Genomic DNA, 22,489 nt, shown 5'->3' with positions numbered 1-22,489 from the left:
AAGTCTATATCACCAAAAATATATTATTAACGCTAGTCCCACGTTCCCACACTAAGCCCATAGCGTTAAATGTTATGGTGCATCAATTGCTCTCTCAAGTAATTTTTAAAGGTTGTGAAGTTTACCACCTCATCGACCTTCCCAACTCTCCTCTAATCCTCCTGCTTTTCACTTTAAAAAATATGCCCACTTGTTACTGACTCTTAAATTAAGGGGAATAATTGCTTTCTATTCATCGTATCCATGCACCTCATAATCTTATACAACTCTATCAGGTCTCCCCTCAACATCTCTGCTCCAAAGAAAACAACCCGAGCTTATCCAGCCTCTCCTCAAAGCTGAAATGCTCCATCCCTGGCAATATCCTGATGAGTCTCCTTTGCACTCCTTCCAGTTTAATCACATCCTTCCTAAGTGGGTGACTAGAACTGCACACAGTGCTTCAGCTGTGACCTGACCAAAGTTCTGCACAGCTCAAACATGGCCTCCCTGCTCTTATGATCTAGTCTAAGACTGATAAAGTCAAGCATCCCGTGAACCTTCCTAACTACCCTATCCTGATGAAGGGCTCCAGCCAGAAACATCGAATCTCCTGTTCCTCAGATGCTGCCTGACCAGCTGTGCTTTTCCATCAATACACCCTCGATTCTCATCTCCAGCATCTGCAGACCTCACTTTCTCCTAACTACCCTATTAACCTGTCCTGCCACGTTCAGGGATCTGCAAACAAGCATCCCAAGATCCACCCGTTTCTCTGAGCTTCCTAGTGTCTTGCCATTCTTCAGGTAGTTCCTTGTCTTGTTCCTTCTTCCAAAATACATGATCTCACATTTATCAGGGTTAAATTCCTTCTGCCAGTGATCTGCCCATCTCTGATGTATTCGCAAATGTACTTAGCATCACTTCCACATTCTCATCGACAATATTTATGAATATCACATGCAGTAAGGGACCCAGCACTGATCCCGTTGGTAAACTGGGGTCTAAGCACACACACAGCCTTTTACCACCACCCTCTGTCTCCTATCACTAAGCCAATTTTGGATCCATTTTGCCAGGTTGTCATGGATCCCGTGAGCTTTCATGTTCTTTCTCATGTGTGATTTTGTCAAAGGCTTTGCTGAATTCCATAAAAACTACATCAACTGCATTATTCTCATCCAAACACTTGGTCACTTTCTTGAAAGTTCCACCAGATTTAGATTAGATTAGATTAGATTACTTACAGTGTGGAAACAGGCCCTTCGGCCCAACAAGTCCACACCGCCCCGCCGAAGCGTAACCCACCCATACCCCTACATCTACATCTACCCCTTACCTAACACTACGGGCAATTTAGCATGGCCAATTCACCTGACCTGCACATCTTTGGACTGTGGGAGGAAACCGGAGCACCCGGAGGAAACCCACGCAGACACGGGGAGAATGTGCAAACTCCACACAGTCAGTCGCCTGAGGCGGGAATTTGTGAGGTATAACCTACTTTTGATAAAGCCATGCTGAATATCCCTGATCAAACTTTGCCTTTCTAAATGGAGATTGATTGTCACCTTCACTACTTTCTCCAATAGTTACCCTTTCACTGATGTCAGACTCACTGGCTGAAGTTCCCTGGCCTGTGTCTACCATCCTTCATGTAAAGTAGAACCACATTAAATGTCCTCCAGTCCTCTGACACCTCCCCTGCGGCCAGACATGATTTAAAAACCCTTTTGAGTCTCCTACAGCAGTCTCATTCAGACCTCGGGTTTTGTCTATTTTTAAATTCACAAAAACCTCCAATACCCCATCGTTTATTTCAATTTGCTTGAGAGCTTTGCAGTGCATCTTCTCAAATTCTGTACTTGCACTGTCCTTCTTCTGAGTGAAGACAGATGTGAAGTATTTGTTTACCACTTTACTAACGTCCTCTGGCCTCATACACAGTTTGTCCCTTTGATCCATAATAGGGCCTACTCTTTCCCTGGTTATTATCTTCCCCTCGATACACTTGGAGACAATTTTAGAATTCTCCCTAACATTGCCCGCCAGCATTTTAACATGTCCCCTTTTGCCCTCATTAGTTTCATGAGCTCAGCCCTGCACTTCCTATACTCTTTTAGGTGCTCTGTTGTTTTGCTCCCTCTCTGCATGTTATACATCTCTCTTTTACTTTTTATTCAGTCCTGAATGTTCCGAGACATTTGCGATTTTTGAGAAAATTTGTAGCTCAGGTTGATCATAAGTATGTAAGTTAGCTCGCTGAGCTTGAAAGTTTGTTTGCAGATGTTTCGTCACCATATTTGGTAACATCATCTGGTGAAATGCTGGTGGCATGTCCCACCTCTCTATTTATAGGTCTTGGTTTCAAAAGGTGGGTGATGTCATTTCCAGTTCTTTTTTCGAAGGGAGGTAGATAGGATCTAATCAATGTCTTTATTGATGGAGTTCTGGTTAGACTGCCATGCCTCTAAGAATTCTCATGTGTGTCTTTGCTTCGTCTATCCGAGGATGTGTGTGTTGTCCCAGTCAAAGTGGTGTCCTTCTTTGTCTGTATGTTTAGAAACTAGTGAGAGTGGGTCATGTCTTTTGATGGCCACTAGGCATTCATGTATCCTGGGGCAGGTTTCCTGCTAGTTTGTCCAATGTAGTGTTTTTTACAGTTCTTGCATGGTATCTTGTAGATAATGTTAGTTTTGATGGTAGTATCAAATTAATTCTTTAGGTTCATTAATCATTGTTGAAGTGTATTGGTAGGTTTGTGGGCTACCATGATGCCAAGGGGTCTGAGTAGTCTGGAAGTCATTTTCTGTCTTTGATGGAAGGTAATGTGGCTATAGTTTTTGATTGCATTGTGTCTGCATGTTTGGGTTTGTTTCTGACGAATCGGCAGATTGTGTTTATTGGATACCCATTTTTCTTGAAAACATTGTATAGATATTTTTCTTCTGATTTTTATAGTTCTTGGGTGCTGCAATTCAATGTAGCTCCTTGAAACAATGTTGTGATGCAGCTCCATTTGTGGGTGTTGGAATGATTGCTTCTGAAGTTAGGTATTTGGTCTGTGTTTGCTATTTTTCTGTAGACGCTGTTTTGAAGCTGTACGTTAACTGTATGTTCAACTGTCGCATCTAGGAATGGGAGTCTATTGTCATTCTCCACCTCTTTTGTGAACTTTATACCTGTCATGATATTGTTGATGGTGTTGTATGCTTCCTCTCATTTATTCTGATTTGTGATGACAAAGGTGTCACCTACGTAGCAGACCCAATGTTTGGGTTGGATAAGTGGGAGTGCAGCTTGTTCAAGTCTCTGCATTATTGCTTCATCATTTATTCCTGACATTGGTGATCCCATAAGTGTTCCATTAACTTGTTTGTAGCTTTTGTTATTGAATGTGAAGTGGGTGGTGAGGCACAGGTCTACTAGTTTGAGGATGTTGTCTTTGCTGATGAAGTTGGTACTGTCTGGTATTTGTGGTCCTGGTTTTCCTAGTAGTGATGGCAGTGTTTCTATGGTCAGGTTGATGTTAATTGATGTGAAAAGGGCTGTTCCTAGACATCCATGGTTCTCTAGGTTTGTCATTCTACATTTCACCCTAAAGGGAACATGGTTGGGCCTGTTCCTGCTATCCAACTACCCTCTCTATATGTTTTCTAAACTCTATTTAAAAGGAGTTTCACAGCTGTTAGCACTTGGTCAGAACTCCACTGCAGATACTGCTACATCAGAACCTATGTCGCCAAATTTTAGCTGACAGCCTCACTGGGGTTCGTGACCATTTTGGGAAGCCTTGCGTTAAAAGGATCGTGCTCAGGACCACTCACAACTCCTTAGATTTTGAGGTTTTAGTTGTTAGAATTTTGAAACCTACGTTTGGTGAGGTGGTCAACCACACTAATATCACTGGACTAATAATCCAGAGGCCCAGGCTAATGTTCTGGAGACATGGCTATAAATCCCATCATTCAAATTGTGAAATTTGAATCCATTAAAATCAAGAATTGCAAAGCCAGTCTAGTGGAGACCATCGAACCATTGTCGTACAAACCCATCTGATTCACACATCTCCTTTAGGAAAGGAAATTACTATTTTTACCTGGTCTGCGCTACTTATGACTCCAGACCCATAGCAATATGCTGGACTCTTAACTATCCTCTGAAATGGCCTAGCAATCTGCCTAGTTGTGGACAATTATGGATGTACAATAAATACTGTCTTCACCCATATCTGTGCTAGAGTTAAGAAAAAAAAATCATGCAGCAAAGCTTGGACAATATTCAGGCTTAGGCTGATAAGTGCTAATATTTCTGCTGCACAGGTGCCAGGAAATAACCATCTCCTGCAAGAGAAAACCACCTTTACTTCACATTCAATGCTATTGCCATCGCTAGGTACCTCAGTGTAAAATTCCTTGGGTCCAGAAAGTTAACTGGACCAGGCATATGTACTTTTCTGTCTCCATTAATATTGTGGTTGCAAGATCAGGTCAGATGCCAAGAAGTTGGCAACAAGTAACTCACTCTTAATCTTCCCAAAGACTGTCCACCATCTAAAAGATCAAGTTAGGACTGCAATAGAATATGCTGCAGGTGTCTTGTGCAGTTTGCTTGACTTGTACTATTCTATAGGAGAGTTAGTAACTGAATGGGTTAACATGACAGGGTAAGCACTGAATATCAGACTGCAAAGGATTATTCCTGCGTGGAGCTAATCTGCTCTGTGCCCTAAAGGTTCAGTACCAGCTCCAGTTCCACGTAGAGTATTAAGTTTGATGTTGCTAAACAGCAATGGAGACTTACTCTTAAACCTAGCCTAAAGTCATACTTAGCTATAATGTAACTGAAATAGATTCTATGTAAACTACATACTCTACTCAACAGACTGAACCTCTCACACCAAATAGTTTGCAAAGACATTCTTCTCCACTTGATATCAGTTACACAGACTAATGGTGGCATTAAATCTATCCAAAGCATCTCACACGGTACTGGTAAACATGACTATATATCCCAGACACCAATCCATCACTTTAAAAATTCCCTCCACTACCTGTGCTCAGTAATGGTAGTATGCACCCTTTACAAAAAGTAAGGCACGGTGGCTCAGTGGTTAGCACTGCTGCCTCACAGCACCAGGATCCCAGGTTCGATTCTGGTGCTGTAAGGAATTCCTCTGTCTGTGAGGAATTCCTCTGTCTGTGAGGAATTTGCACGTTCTCCCCAAGTCTGCGTGGGCTTCCTTCCACAGTCCAAAGACCTGCAGGTCAGGTGAATTGGCCGTGCTAAATTTCCCATAGTGTTTGGTGCATTGGTTAGAGTGAAATGGGTCTGGGTGGGTTACTCTTCAGAGGGTCTGGTTGGGCCGAAGGGCCTGTTCCAACACTGTAGGGAATCTAATACAGCACTCACTAGGGTTATTTCGATAGCACCTTCCAGACTTGAGACCTGCACCAACCAGAAGAGCAAGGGCACTGGACACATGGAAACACCCATAAGTCTGCCTCATACACTATCCTACTTTGAATCACATCAACAGTCCTGCACTACTGCTGGATAAACATGCTGGAACTCCCTCCCGTTGAGCACTGTAAGGACACAGAGTCAAAAGGTGTGGTGCTAGAAAAGCACAGCAGGTCAGAAAGCATCCCAGGAACAGGACAGTCGATGTTTCGGACAGAAGCCCCTCATCAGGAATGAAGCTGTGCTTTTCCAGCACCACACGTTCCCACTGTGATTTCTCCAGCATCTTCAGTCTTCACTTTCTCCCAGTCACTGTAACAGCACTACAGCCCATGGACTGCAGTAGTTTGGGGAAGTGGCACATCATCTTTTCAAGGGCAACCGGAGATAGGCAGTAAATACTGGTCTTGTCAACAACATCCATATTCTATCGATGAAAATGAAAATGCTTTCTGGTTAGTTATGGATTGATTTTTCCTGGTTGTAGGTCCAGTGTAGGAATGTTTGGATGTTTAAAGATGTTGATATCTCCAGGGAGTGGCGGGAACATGCTTAGAAATTTGATTTGCACCTCATGGATTATGCTCATTCCACTTCCTCAGAGCCCTGGATGCACTCGTCAAATTTCCCCTGGAACACAACATGATGTAGAGAATGAAATGAGGTCACACAGAACATGGCCCTCTGCTGGAAGGGAGTTGGGTGGAGACAATAGGCTCTCAGCAAGAGAATATATCCACCCAAGATGCTCAGGAAAAAAATTCTCTGACCTCAGCTTCAGCAAGAGGTGTGAAAGGAGTCCTGACTGAAATGTACCATTTGCTCCAACCTCAGAGCAAGGTGAGGCCAGCATTGCCAGTGGCTGTAAAGCTGAATCTGACCATGAACTTTTTATATGTCTGGTTTGTCCTGGTGGCTTGAATGCAGCTGGCACAATTTAGCAAAGCAATAAAATGCAAATAAAACACTGCGACCCATTCCAAGGCAATGGAATTCAAAAGCAGAGCAATTATGTTAAACTCATGCAGAACGTTAGTTAGGACACACTTGAATGTTCTGTTGAGTTCTCATCTGGTTACAAAAAAAAAGGAGGCTCTGGAGAAGGTGAAAACCATGATCAGGAAAGACTGAACTGGCTGGGGTTCTTTATTTTAGACTATCTCCAGCACCCAAAGTGACTTGCTTCAGGACTATAAAATCCTGAAGTGAAAAGTGGCTATTTCAACTGAGGAAGTGTCTACAACTAACAATCACAAAACTAAACAGTCGTGATTAAATAAGGATTAAGCAGAGAGGTGGGAACATGGGAATCACAACCAATGGAATGGCTGTCAAAAGTAGTTACATAGCGCTGAGTTCTCCAAATTTGTGTTCAAGTGTTTTGTCAAGTGAGATTCCTGGCCAATGCCTGGTCCACTGTGATTTACAGAGACATTTCTCTCTCAATCTCCTGTTCTTCAGCTCATTCATTATACATCTGGGAATCATGTGGCAGGAGAGGCAGAATTGTTTTTCTCTACCAAGACCTGGAGGCATTGGCCACACTGGCTCAAGAGTTGAAGTGGTGTCAGAGTTGGGCTCTGGTGATGTGGCGAGATTGGTGGCTTGCTGATGCCAACTTGCATAGATGAAGGGTGGAGGAAGAGCGTACAGAGACTTTACGGTCAAGACTGAATTTGATGAAGGAGGAGAAAGCGAGGACTGCAGATAATAGAGATCAGAGTCAAAACGTGTAGTGCTGAAAAAGCACAGCCAGTTTGGCAGCATCTGAGGAGCAGGAGAGTCAACATTCCAAGCATAAGCTCTTAATCATGAATTGGGGGGGTGGGGGGGGGTGGGGAGGGTTGGAAGCAAGGGGGCTGAGAGATAAATGGGAGGGGTGTGAAGATGGGAGGCGTGTGGAGCTGGGAGGAAGGTAGCTGCGAAGGTGATAAGCAGATGAAGGTGGGGGGGTGATGGTGATAGGTCGGAGTGGACGATGGAGTAGATAGGTGGGAAGGAAGATGGACAGGAAGGACAGTTCAAGAGGGCGGTGTGGAGTTGGAGGACATGCAGTCCTTGGCGGAGTGGGAGGGGGAGTGGAAGTGTTCAGCCACAGGGTGGTGGTGTTGTTTAGTGCATGTGTCCCAATGATGTTCTCTGAAACTTTCTGCAAATTGGTATCCTTTCTCCCCAATGTAGAGGAGACCACATCAAGAGCTCCTGTGTCTGGATGTGCAAGAAAGTCTGTGCTGGATGTGCAAGGATCCTTTGGGGCCTTGGATGCAGGTGAGGGAGGGAGGAGTGGGTGCAGGTTTTACACCTCCTGCAGTGGCAACGGAGGTGCTGGGAGTGGAGAATGGGTTGTTTGGGGGTGTAAACCTAATGAGGGAATCGCAAAGGGAATGGTCCCTGCGGAACGCAGATAGGGAGGGGGAGGGAAATATATCTCAGGTGGTGGGGTCTGTTTGCAAGTGGCTGAAATAGTGGATGATGATGCATTCTACCCGGAGGTTGGTGGGATGGAAGGTGAGGACCAGGGGAGGGGTTCTGTCCTTGTTGTGGTTGGAGGGGTGGGGTTCAAGGGCAGAGGTGCAGAAAGTGGAGGACATGTGCTGGAGGGCATTGTTGACCATGTGGGAGGGGAAATTGGGATCTGTGAAGTCGGAGGCCATCTGGGATGTTCGAGAGTAGAACTATCCATTTTCCTTCCCAACTATCCGCTCCATCCCATGCTCCAACCTATCACCATCGCCACACCCCCCACCTTCATCCACCTATCGCCTTTCTATCTACCATACTCCCAGCCCCACCCCACTCCCATTCGTCTCTCAGACTACTTGCACCTCTCCCCCCCACCATGCCCCGCCACATTCCTGATGACGGGCTTATGCTCGAAATGTCGACTCTCCTGCTCCTCGACTGCTACCTGACCGGCTGTGCTTTTCCAGCACGACACTTTTTGAACTGGATGAAGGTCAGGACAAGCAGATGGTAAGCTGCATTCACTTGGTATCTGCTCTGATCTTCCTGTTAAAACTTGGAACCACCTGATTTAATGGGAAGGACAGAAAATCTGGAACTAGCGCAGAAATGAGGTGAGTTTAGGCTGTTAATGAGATGCTTATACACGGAAATTAGGTAATCACTGCTTAATAATGAGATTCTGAAGTTGCTGTTTAAAATTTAAATCAGGAAATAGTTCCTCAATACCTCAATTCCATTTTCTTTGTTCCTGTCATATCTTACTAACTTCTTGGCATTGTCCGTGCCATCTCAAGAATGGAAGGCTCTGACTATGGTGTCTGCAGCACCCAAAAGGTCAGTTATGACTCATAGGTAACTTCTTGCACCCTTCGTCATCTAACGCCCTCAACATATCCTGTGATTTCATTCCCTTGAATTTATTTACATGGCTTCCTTTAAATGCATCAATGCTGGTACTCTGATATAGCGTCAGCACAGTTAAGGTGAGCTGGATTCGTATTTCCCCTTAAGAGAAGCTGATAGCTATGCTTTTGGTTCACAGGGGGCTAAGTGCAATGCTTTGGCAGAGTAAAGTTCATTGTGGAGCTGAAAACACAACAATGGTTACAGCATGAAAATGCCTGTGTGCATGATGAAGAAAATGAAGCTTCCTGTCTGGGAGGGAGCAGCAGGTGGAGATGCAATGATCTGTGTGGAGAAGAGCCTGCCCAGATGGCCAAGGAGTGAAAAAGGAATGTTAACTTACTTAAGAACATAAGAAATAGGGACATGTGGAAGCCATTCAACTCCTGAAGCCTGCCAAATCATTATGTAAGATCATGGCTAACCTGCCCCACGCCTCAAATCTTTCTTTCTGCCAGTTCCTCAATACATGAAAAAATTCTGTCTACTTTCTATGTAAATACCTGAAGTCATCTAACTTCTACATCTCATGGGTAGAAAATTTCAGATAGTCACATCTCTCAGAGAAAAATCCTTTACAACTTCATTTTAAATGAGTGTCCCTGAGTACTCTAGTTTGGGATTCCCCCAATGGTGGAAGCATCATCTCAATATCTATCCTGCCAAAGTCCCTCAGAATTAACAAGATCATCCCTTGTTCTTCTGAATTCTAATGAATAAAAGCCTAACATGTTTACTGCTCAAGTCTAGTGAATATTATTTTGAACTACCTCTAATGCCAGTATATCCTTTCCTAAATACCGGTACCATTGTACGCAGTATTCCAGGACTGGGGTCACCAACACACTGTTCAGTTCAAACAAGAATTCCTTGTTTTTAAACTCCAACTCTATAGCAACAAAGGCCAGCATTTCAATTACCTTCTTAATTATGTGCTGCACTTAAATGCTAACTTTTTCATGTTTCATACACAAGAACACACATAACCCTTCATGCTACACATTTTTTAGAATCTTTCATCACTTAAATAATTGTCTGCCTTTTGTTTCTTCCTAGCAAAGTGCATGACTTCAAACTTTGTAAAGGGAGGCAGTCACATGTCTTAGGATAGGTTGTTCTGATATGGTTGGTGATCAGGAACAAAAGGATGTGATTGCAAGTGAGGTAGGTCAGGGGGACCAGAGGAAAGGAGTGCAGGATTGTCAGCCTCTGGTCCAACATTTGACCAACAAGTTTGTGGTTCTCTCAGTTTGTTTGAATGAGTGAGGGGGCAGTGAGGTGGATGAGTGAAATGACCGTGGTTGTGTAGTACAGAAAGCTATCAAAGTGCATGAACCAAAAGGAATGTAGTGGTAGTAGGGGATTGTATAGTCGGGGGGATTTACAATGTTGTCTGCTGCAGAGAACAAGCGTCCAGATGACTTTATTATCTGCCCTGCACCAAACTTCAGGATATCTGCTCAGGGCTGGAGAAAACCTTGCAGTCTGAAGAGCAGGCTCTGATTGTTTCGCTTCATGCAGACACTACTGACAAAGTTTGAACTAAGAAAGAAGTTTGTGTAATCAGTATGAGGAGCTGTGCGCCAAATCAAGAAGCAGAATTTCAAAGGTAATAATCTTTGGATTATTAGCTAAACCACATCTGAATTGGCATCGGGTAAACATGGCTAGAGAGATGATTATGTGGTTGAAAGACTGGTGTGAGAGAATTAAGTTCTAGTTTGTGGGACACCAGCACCATTACTGGATAAAGTGGGATCTGTACCTCTGACACGGTCTCTGACTGAACTTTACTGAGACCATTGCTGTTGCAAACTATGTAACTAGGATGGGTTTAAACGAAATAGCGAGACAACAACCCAAGGTTAGGATGATTGTGATGAATCAAAAATTCAGCATTAGGAATTAATGTCAGGAAGGGACAGAGAATACAGACCTATCAGCAAATTAACAAATAAGACAAACTAATAAGAGGACAAAACTTAAGGCACAGCATTTGAAAGAAAATGTATGAAATTCATGTTGAAATTGAGATGAATAAGTATGACCAAGTGGCCATTACTGAGATGTGGCTGCAGGATGACCTAAATTGGGACCTGAAGACAGGAAGGTAGGAATCAATGAAGGAGTGGCTCTGTGAATTAACAATGATATTAGCACAAGAAGGAGAGATTACCTAAATTCACGAAACCAGGATACAGAAGCAGTTAAGGTTGAGATGAAGAATGACCAATGCAAGAAGTCACTTGTGAGAATGAATACAGACCCCTAACAGTAACCACATTATAGAAAGGGTATCAAGGAAGAAATTATGGGAGCTTATCAAAAGGGTACAGTGATTATCATGGTGGATTTTAACCTACATGTAGATGGGAAAAATCACAAATGAGAAAATGTAGTCTAGATGAGTCATTCATTGAAAGTTCTCGCAGTAATATCTTAGACCAGCATGTTAAGGCACCAGACAGCAGGCTGTACTAGACCTGGTTTTAACCAATAAGACAAGATTAATTACTGATCTTACCGTTTAAGCACCCCTGAGAAGCAGCAACCATTATATGATTGAATTGTGCAGACAGTTTGAGAGAGAGAAATGTGGGACAAATATTTTAAATTCCAACAAAGACACTTTGAGGGCACAAAAGCAAGTCTAGTGAAAGTGAGCTAGTACTTTAGGTTGAGGGATAGGTCCAGAGAGACACAGTAGCAAACATTTAAGACAATATACCAGAAAGTGCAAAACAGCTACATAACAAAAAGTAAGAAAAACCTGAAGGGACGTACCCATCACCTGGTTCACTAAAAAGGTAAAGGCAGTATCAAAATCAGAGAAAAAAAATTATAATTGTGCAAAGATAAGTGGCAGGTCAGAAGACTGGACAGAATATAAAAACAAAAATAGTATAAAAAAGAAAATAGTCCTAAGGCCACCACCATTTTACAATTATAAATGATTTGGAGTGTCCTAGTGAAATTTGAGTGTTCTAGAGCACGAATCACAGAAGTATGCAGGCACAGCAAGAAATTAGGAAAGTTAATAGAATGTTATGCTTTATTGCAAGGCAAACTGAGTGCAAGAGGGAGGTTATTCTTCTGTTATTCAGAGCATTGGTGGGACTGCATCTGGAATATTGTGTACAGTACTGGTCACTATACTTACCACAGCATATTAATGTAGTAGAAGCAGTTCAGCGAATACTCACCAGACTAATATTTGGAAAGAGTCAATTGCCTAATGAGGGAAGGTTAGACAGGCAATGTTCTGGAATTTAGAGTGTCAAAAGTGACTTAATTGAAATATATAAGATCCTGAGCAGACTTGACCTGGTGGATGTGGAAAGGATATTTCCATTTGATGGGGAATCGAGAACTAGGGATTACAGTTTAAAATAAAAAGGTCACCCATTTAAAACAGAGATGAGGAATAAACATCTGTCAGAGGTTTGTGTTTTTTTGAAACTCCCCTTACCAAAAGTCGGTGGATGCAGCATCTTTACATATTTCTAAGGCAGAAGTGGATTAATTGTTGATTATCAAGAGGATGAAAAATTATCGGGGAAAATACGGGAATGCAGAGGTGAGGTTAATTCCAGATTAGTCGCGATCTGATTGAATTATGGAGCAGTCTTGAAGGACTGGGAAGTTTTCTCTTGGTCCTTGTTCATATGTTCATACTTTAAGTTCCATTTGCAAAGTTTTGTCTACCCTTATTGGAGTTCCTGGCAGCTTGAAGTGAGTGAGGAAAATGGGAAATTTCAATCATCATATAATCAGACAAATAAAGAGCAGTGGGTGGCAATTTGGCCCCTTTAACCTGTTCTACGACTCATTAAGATCATATGTGATCTGACTGAGATTTAAAATCTGCATTTCCACCTTGGTTAATGGCATCAGCTCTGGAGAGGTCCACAATGCATAAACCTGTCACATAAGCAATTAGTGACTGACAATATCTTTAGGATTTGCATGCTACCAGTGAACCATTATATTGTGAAGTGGTGATCAGTTTCAGAGAAGTAATGATGGCAAACACTGAGTCAATGGTCAACTGCACAAGCAGACATTTCCCTGCATCATTACAAAATCTAGATTGATTTTCAAGCTTAGAAAATATTTGTAAATCCACACTAAATCTAATCAAACAGTTAAAAAATACTAATTGCCAATTCCATTGCAGCATAGTTGACACTGTATTGACGAGGATTGAAGTGAGCCAAAATTCAAATTTAGTTGCAGCATTTGAGTACAAAAATATATTTCCGATCATGACTGCAAAAAGACTAATCACAGGTATTTATCTTCTTAACTTTCCGTATTTAACAATAAAGTAAACAGTCAGCATTCTGCCAAAATCTAACTCAAGTGAACAGCAAGAATCATCAACTTCTCTTAGCTTTTTATGACCACATACAACTTACAAGCCCCTGAATAGGTTTCACAATTAATTATGATTCTAATTATATTGACATTGCCAAAGGTCCTATTGCACTGTGACTCAAATCAGAGACACCTCCAACATAGATTAGGATCATATTAATAAAGAAATTAGATTTACAACACAATTACATTAACAAACTTTCTTCTTACACCGAACAATAAATTTCTTTGCACCATTGTTTTTTTGAAAACAATTTTAAAATATATTTCTGTTTTCCATTCTTGATGTTTTACATTAATTGTCGCTGAGAGGGGACCAGACTTCGCTCATGAACAAAGGGTGGTGGCATAGTGGCAATGTCACTGGATGAGAGATCCATAGACATAGACTCGTGTTCGAGGATATGGGCTTGAAGTGCACATTGTCAGATGGTGAAATTTGATTCAAATAAAAATATGGAATTAGAATTTGCCAGAGGTCAACCATAAAAAAAATTGCAATTTGTACTACATTGTAACAAAAACCCATTTGGTTGATTAGAGTGACGGAAGATGTTTTCAACAGGGCTCTCCAGTAACACTTGCCTATTTAATAACCTGCTTACTAACATTCTGCCAGGCCACTGTGCTCCTGACTTCGTTACAAACATGGATAAATGAGCTGAAGTCCAGAGATAAGGTGAGAGTGATTGCCCTTGACATCAAGGCCACATTTGACTGAATATGGCATCAGGAGCTCTAGCAAAACTGGAATCATTGGGAATCAAAGTAAACTCTCCACTGGTCTGAGTTATACCATGCACAAAGGAAAATGGTTGTGGTTGCTGGATTTCAGTCATCTCATTTCAGGGCATCTCTGCAAGAGTTCCTCAGGATACTGCCCTTGGCCCAACCATCTTCAGCTGCTTCATCATGACTTTCCCTCCATCATAAGGTCAGAAGTGGAGGCATTTGCTGAAGATTGCACAATATTCAGCACCATTCACCACTGCTAAGATACTGAAGCTGTCCATGTTCAAACGCAACAAGATCTGAACAAAATCCGAGATTGGGCTGACAAGTGGCAAGTAAAGTCATACCACACAAATGCCAGGCAACGGCCACTTCCATCAAGACAGAATCTTACCATATCCCCTTGACATGCAAGGGTATCACCAATACCAACATCCTGGGGATTACCACTGACCAGAAATTAACTCGACTAATCACATGAAACAAGTTGCTGGAGATACACAGCATGTCCAGCAACATCTTTGGAGAGAAAAGAGTCAATGCTTTGAGTCCAGTGACCCTTCCTCAGAAAAGATGGTATTTCTGTGGATGATGGGTCTCATGGGGTGCGGGGTGTGGGGGGGGGGTGGGGGGGAACAGGGGGCACTTAGCGGGGGGTGGTGCAGTGGATAGAAGTACAGTGATTACACCAGTAGCTTCATGCCTATCAATCTTGCAACAAGTAATTCACTTCCAAACCGATGACCAGTAACATTTAGAAGGACAAGGGCAGCAGATAAATGGGAACACCATCACTAGCAAGTTCCCCTCCGAGCCAGTCTCCATCCTGACTTAGAAATTATCACTGCTCCTTCAGAGCTGCTGGCTCAAAATCCATCACTTCTTCCCTAATGGCATTGTGGGTGTCCAGCACCAAATAGATTGCAGTTGTTCAAGAAGACAGGCCACCAGCACCTTCTCAAGGGCAATGAAAGCTGATCCAGCTAGTGATACCCATATCCCATGAGTGAATAAAAGAAGATTGGTTCACTAATTCCCTCTAGGGAAGGAAATCTGCAGTTACCTGGTCTCTAAGACCCATAACAATAAGGTTTACTCGCAACTGTCCTTACAAATGGCTTAGGAAGCCACTTAGTTGTTTCAAATAGTTAAAAAGTTTATAGAAAGAAATTAAACTGGATCAAACATGTGCCACTGACCTAGGCAGTGAAATTGATAATGGCAAACCTGACCATACAAAATCCTCCTTATAAACTTTGGGACTTTGTGACAAAATTGGGAAAGCTTTTCCATAGACTAGTCAAGCAACCGTCTGACAAAGTCAAACTCATGGAATCATATCTTGCAGACAATGTCAAAGACATTGGATACATCTCTTGACTCATTGAGTTGACTGAGTCATAAAAATATAGCTGCGAAACTGTGTCTTTCTGTATGGAGAAACAAACAAGAGAGAAACACCGACTTGGCCTTGGCCTCACCATCACAGAAGCATCTGTCAACTGATAGTAGGAATCAGAGTGACCATCGCACACACTCACTGTGGAGACAAAGTCCTACCTTCACATTGAGAATGCTCCTTCCCAATCATATTTTGTACCGCTATCATTGTGGGAAATGGGTCAGACTCAAAGACGAGCATCCATGAGGCTCTATGGTCTAATCATGATTGAGGGCCTCGGCAGCTGAAGGAACAGTTGCTAACAGTAGAGCAATGAAAATCAGGCACAGGCAGGAGACCAGTATTTGTGGAATGGGCAGGGCTGGAGGAACCTACCGAGATAGGATGGGAAGAGAACATGGAGCATTTCAAAACAAGGATGTGAACTTTAAAAGCGAGGCTTTGTTAACATTTCAGTCACAATACCTCTGGAAACGTGACTTGATTTGAGGTAGAAAATAGGCAACAAGAGCTTGGATAAAGTCAGATTTACAGAACTTGCATGATGGAAGACAGCCAGTAAAGCACCAAACAAGTCAAGTCTGGGGACAAACAAGACATGGAGTTGCAATAGAAGATCACATGCACAGGAGTTTGGAGATGTAAATAAAAGATATTGGAATGAATGTAGGATTGGAAACTCAAGCTATGCTGAAATAATATTCTGAGGTTGGAATCAATGGAAAAGGAACAAAGTTCACTGTAGGACTGCTTTCATCTTCCTGATATCTAATTGGAAGAAATTTCTGTTTAACCATTACTGGGTTTGGAACAAACAGTATAAGAAGTCAGAAACAGTGAACACCTCAAGTGACGCAGTAAAATATTGAATTGTCATTAGCATACACATGAAAACAGATTCAAGACTGTGGTGCTGGAAAAGCACAGCAGGATAGGAAGCATCCAAGGAGCAGGAGAATCAATGTTTCGGGCATAAGCCCTTCAAAAGGAATGAGGCTTATGGGCAGAGGGCTGAGTAATAAATGGGAGGGGGTGGGGTTGGAGGAAGGTAGCTGAGAAAGCGATAGGTGGATGAAGGTGAGGGAGAAGGTGATAGGTCAGAGGGGTCAGTGATGGACAGGTCCAAAGGGGACAGCTGAGTTGGAGGATTGGGACTGAGATAATGTTAGGGGAAGGGAAATGAGGAAGCTATTGAAATACACATTTATCCTGTGTGATTTCAGGGTTCCAAGGTGGAATATGAGGCGTTCCTCCTCCAGGCATTGGTTGGTAACAGTTTGGTGGTGGAGGAGGGCCAGGACCTGCATGTCCTTGATGGAGTGGGAGGGGGAGTTGAACTGTTCAGCCATGGGGCAGTGGGGTTGGTTGGTGCGGGTGACCCAGAGATGTTCTCTGACACAATCGTCAAGAAGGCATCCTGTCTCCCCGATATACAGGAGACCACACCCGGTGCAATGGATGCAGTAGATGACATTGGTAGAGGATTAGTGGTGCTGGAAGAGCACAGCAGTTCAGGCAGCATCCAACAAGCAGCAAAATCAACGTTTCGGGCAAAAGCCCTTCATCAGGAATAAAGGCAGTGAGCCTGAAGCATGGAGAGATAAGCTAGAGGAGGGTGGGGGTGGGGAGAGAGTAACATAGAGTACAATGGGTGAGTGGGGGAGGAGATGAAGGTGATAGGTCAAGGAGGAGAGGGTGGAGTGGATAGGTGGAAAAGAAGATAGGCAGGTCGGACAAGTCAAGGAGACAGTAACTGAGCTGGAAGTTTGAAACTAGGATGAGGTGGGGGAAGGGGAAATGAGGAAGCTGTTGAAGTCCACATTGATGCCCTGGGGCTGAAGTGTTCCGAGGCGGAAGATGAGGCGTTCTTCCTCCAGGCGTCTGGTGGTGAGGGAGCGGCGGTGAAGGAGGCCCAGGACCTCCATGTACTCGGCAGAGTGGGAGGGGGAGTTGAAATGTTGGGCCACGGGGCGGTTTGGTTGATTGGTGCGGGTGTCTCGGAGATGTTCCCTAAAGCGCTCTGCTAGGAGGCGCCCAGTCTCCCCAATGTAGAGGAGACCACATCGGGAACAACGGATACAATAAATGATATTGGTGGATGTGCAGGTGAAACTTTGATGGATGTGGAAGGCTCCTTTAGGGCCTTGGATAGAGGTGAGGGAGGAGGTGTGGGCACAGGTTTTACAGTTCCTGCGGTGGCAGGGGAAAGTGCCAGAATGGGAGGGTGGGTCGTAGGGGGGTGTGGACCTGACCAGGTAGTCACGGAGGGAACGGTCTTTGCGGAAGGCGGAAAGGGGTGGGGAGGGAAATATATCCCTGGTGGTGGGGTCTTTTTGGAGGTGGCGGAAATGTCGGTGGATGATTTGGTTGATGCGAAGGTTTGTAGGGTGGAAGGTGAGCACCAGGGGCGTTCTGTCCTTGTTACGGTTGGAGGGGTGGGGTCTGAGGGCGGAGGTGCGGGATGTGGACGAGATGCGTTGGAGGGCATCTTTAACCACGTGGGAAGGGAAATTGCGGTCTCTAAAGAAGGAGGCCATCTGGTGTGTTCTATGGTGGAACTGGTCCTCCTGGGAGCAGATACGGCGGAGGCGGAGAAATTGGGAATACGGGATGGCATTTTTGCAAGAGATAGGGTGGGAAGAGGTGTAATCCAGGTAGCTGTGGGAGTCGGTGGGTTTGTAAAAAATGTCAGTGTCGAGTCGGTCGTCACTAATGGAGATGGAGAGGTCCAGGAAGGGGAGCGAGGTGTCAGAGATAGTCCAGGTAAATTTAAGGTCAGGGTGGAATGTGTTGGTGAAGTTGATGAATTACTCAACCTCCTCGCGGGAGCACGAGGTGGCGCCAATGCAGTCATCAATGTAGCGGAGGAAGAGGTGGGGAGTGGTGCCGGTGTAATTACGGAAGATCAACTGTTCTACATAGCCAACAAAGAGACAGGCATAGCTGGGGCCCATACGTGTGCCCATGGCTACGCCTTTGGTCTGGAAGAAGTGGGAGGATTCAAAGGAGAAATTGTTAAGGGTGAGGACCAGTTCGGCCAAACGAATGAGAGTGTCAGTGGAAGGGTACTGTTGGGGACGTCTGGAGAGGAAAAAACGGAGGGCTTGGAGGCCCTGGTCATGGCGAATGGAGGTGTAGAGGGATTGGATATCCATGGTGAAGATAAGGCGTTGGGAGCCAGGGAAACGGAAGTCTTGGAGGAGGTGGAGGGCGTGGGTGGTGTCTCGAACGTATGTGGGGAGTTCCTGGACTAGGGGGGATAGGACAGTGTCAAGGTAGGTAGAGATGAGTTCAGTGGGGCAGGAGCATGCTGAGACAATGGGTCGGCCAGGGTGGTCAGGCTTGTGGATCTTGGGAAGGAGGTAAAACCGGGCAGTGCCGGGTTCCCGGACTATGAGGTTGGAAGCTGTGGGTGGGAGATCTCCTGAGGTGATGAGGTTCTGTATGGTCTGGGAGATGATGGTTTGGTGATAGGGGGTGGGGTCATGGTCGAGGGAGCAGTAGGAAGAGGTGTCCTCGAGCTGGCGTTTGGCTTCACCGGTATAGAGGTCAGTGCGCCAGACTACCACTGCGCCCCCTTTATCCGCTGGCTTGACGGTGAGGTTGGGATTGGAGCAGAGGGATTGGAGGGCTGCGCGTTGAGGGTGAGAGGTTGGAGTGGGGGAGGGGGGACGACAGGTTGAGGCGGTTAATGTCCCGGCGGCAGTTGGAAATGAAGAGGTCGAGGGCAGGTAATAGGCCAGCGCGGGGTGTCCAGGTGGATGCAGTGTGTTGGAGGTGGGCGAAGGGGTCCTCGGAAGGTGGGCGGGAGTCCTGATTGTGAAAGTAAGCTCGGAGGCGGAGGCAACGGAAGAATTGTTCGATGTCACGTCGTGTATTAAATTCATTGATGCGTGGACGGAGGGGGATGAAGGTGAGTCCTTTGCTGAGGACTGATCGTTCGTCCTCAGTGAGTGGGAGGTCTCAGTTACTGTCTCCTTGACTTGTCCGACCTGCCTATCTTCTTTTCCACCTATCCACTCCACCCTCTCCTCCCTGACCTATCACCTTCATCTCCTCCCCCACTCACCCATTGTACTCTATGCTACTCACTCCCCACCCCCACCCTCCTCTAGCTTATCTCTCCATGCTTCAGGCTCACTACCTTTATTCCTGATGAAGGGCTTTTGCCCGAAACGTTGATTTCGCTGCTCGTTGGATGCTGCCTGAACTGCTGTACTCTTCCAGCACCACTAATCCAGTATTTGATTTTCAGCATCTGCAGTCATTGTTTTTACCGACATTGGTAGAGGTACAGGTGAATTTCTGACGGATGTGTAAGGATCTCTTGGTGCCTTGGACTGAGGTGAGGGGAGTGCAAGTTTTGCACTTCATACGGTGGCAGGGAAAGGTGCCAGGAGTGGGGTATGGGCTGGTGGGGGTGGGTGGGTGTGGACCTGATGAGGAAGTTGCGGAGGGAACGGTCTTTTTGGAATGCTGATAAGGGGTGGGGAGGGAAATATATCTCTGGTGGTGGGTTCCGTTTGGAGATGGCAGCAGTGGTGGAGTATGATGCGTTGTATGCAGAGGTTGGTGGGGTAGAAGTTGAGGACCAGAGGGGTTCTGTCCTTGTTGCATTAGGAGGGGTGGGGTTCAAGGGTGGGGGTGCGTGAAGTGGAGGAGGTATGCTGGAGGGCATCATCAACCACATGGGAAGTTGCGATCATGAGAAGGTTCAGGCCACAGACTGTGTGTTTTCAATGATGAGGCAGGATAGAAACAGCAGGGGCCCAGCGATAAATTATTCAAGGATTCCAGAACTAAAAGTGTAGGAGCATTGGGTGTAGAATAAAATCATCAGTTTTTACTGAAGATTAGTGAAATTAATCAAATGTTTGCATCATCTGTATTCCCCTGCATCATCTTTGTGTTTGCAGTCTGAATTGTGATCATAGTCTCAAAAGTACACTACAGCAGAACAATTCGAATCAACACATGAAGTAGATTGGAATTCTAGATAGCATAGGAGTAGGATTTGTATCAGAAAATATCCACTTAGCAAATTTCTATTTCGTCAATGCCATTCTAAAGATGTACTTTACAAAATAGGGTAGAGACAAGGCTGTTCGGAAAATTAACTTATCAAGCAGATTGCACTTGCCTGCCATCTAGTGATAGGTTTCATCATTGAAAAGACTTGAGAGAGTGAGTGGCCTGTTTAATTTTTTCATTCATTTAGCACTTGGCACTTGTCAAAGAGTTCTAAGACAGACAGGAAATGATTTTTTTTAACATTAAAATGAGAAGATTTGAATTTTAAAAATTGTTCTGGACCAGAACCGAGAGATTACAGAAAGTTGAAAATGAACAGAGCACTGTAACAGTTTGGGAAGAGGAGTTGAAGTGGAATTCTTACAAATTTAAGGAAACTTGCAACTTACCAGGTTGAATTACTTGGAGAAAATAAATGTGAAAACATAAGAATCTAGTCTGAAAGCATTTCATGATTTGAATACTGACAATATTAAACTGTTGGAATAATTGATGCACATCGAAATGAATAAAAGCAGCAGACTGCTTTCCCAAATAAAACTGGCAAAGCAGTTATTGTATACTAAGAGAAGATTTCCTTTGTGTGTGATGTGTAATGGAATCATAAACTTGTTTACAAAGAACATGTCGTGATTTGCTCTGTACAGTACCCAAAGGCATTCTTCCCTAAATCATTCCAAAGTAGACAGGGTTAGTGAATACTAAAAGATGCTCAGTAATGTTTTCTTGCTGAACAATGAACAGAATGTAAGTCATTATTGAAATTGAAGTAGTGAAACTATGCTCCTAGAATAAAAAGAAAATAGGGGTTATAATGTTCCCATTATTATGCCAAAGCATGTCCCTGGCAAATATTACTTTACCATGGGAGGGCCAGATCATAGAACCATGTTTATTATGACAGCTCATGGCTGCTTTTGCCAACAGTTTATCTTCCTATCTGTCTCTGGTCACTCACTCGGAATAAAAATAGCTTAAAATATCTCACAATGAAGACAGCATTACATTAAATACATGTTAAACTCTGAACAGTCAATAATTGTTCAGTAATGATTTGATGCGAAACTCCCACCAAAGAACTTCATAGAGACTTTGGCACTGCACGGATGCCAGGGGTTATGATGCACAACAACTTCAGAATTCAGCTGAAAGATCCTTTTTCCAGTAACTCATCGAGTCAGACAGCACAGAAGAGAGAAACATTGGATTTATCATTGGATTTGTGCCACCTTATCTACACTAATCCCAATTTCTGGCACTTGACCCATAAAATGTCATAATATTCAAGGTTAAGTGCTCAACAGTGTACTTTTTAAAGGTCATAAGATTTCCCACCTCCACTACCCTCCCAAATAGTGCATTCCCATCAACATCTGCATCAATAAACCATGTCAAATTGCCTCTAAGCCTCCTGTCCTTCACCTTAAAATGATGCTCCCTTGATTTTTCCCTTGTTTGTTTTTAATTTGCAGTCAGTACTGTATACTGGTTGCTATCCTGATGCATCATCACAGGGTTATCGTCTGGATGTGAACTTTCAAACTCACTATGCATGACTGACATGTTGTGCATTCTCTTTAGCTGGCTTTCACTTTAACATTGACCTATGGATGTTTTGACATGATAAGATCTGGACTTACTGCACAATTCAGATGCTTCCTTAGGGTTGTATGACTCTGACATTTTGTCATCCTGAGGTAGTTGCACACCTGAAAGTTGATCATGCTCTATCATCGTCCTCCTGTGTTTGTTGAAAAGAGTGTCTTAATCTCAGGGAATTTGGGTACTTGGTAGCTCGATAGGATTGTTCTCACTTTCCTTCTGAGCATGATCTCTCCTGGCATTGGTAAGCCCATCCATAGATGGTGCTCTCAGGTGTAACATGACATCAAAGTCTAGGTTTGTTACTCTACCTTAAGGCAAGTGATTTAATGGTGAAAAAATATTTGATCTGGCTTAATCTTTCATGGTTCACATCCCATTTAGTGCACATGACTCTTAAAGGCATCTGACCAAATACTGTATGCCATTGTCAGAAATAATTTCTTCAGATTGAAAACTGAATACGGCAGAGAGTCCATAATGGACAGATCTTAAATGTTCATTACCTGCCTGCCAATTGGAAATTTGAAGAAA

General features: G+C 43.8%; 1 protein-coding gene across 1 annotated transcript in view; it reads right to left on the bottom strand.

Annotated features, from left to right (window-relative positions):
* The window catches only part of agmo (alkylglycerol monooxygenase), a 365,321-nt gene that overhangs the window by 159,715 nt on the left and 183,117 nt on the right, over positions 1-22,489 (bottom strand). The window lies entirely within an intron of this gene.

Source organism: Chiloscyllium punctatum, chromosome 8 (genome assembly GCF_047496795.1).
Source record: "Chiloscyllium punctatum isolate Juve2018m chromosome 8, sChiPun1.3, whole genome shotgun sequence".
In the NCBI taxonomy this organism is placed as follows: Eukaryota; Metazoa; Chordata; class Chondrichthyes; order Orectolobiformes; family Hemiscylliidae; genus Chiloscyllium; species Chiloscyllium punctatum.
Note: the sequence above shows the minus strand (reverse complement) of the source record. Positions and strands in the feature narration are given on the sequence as shown.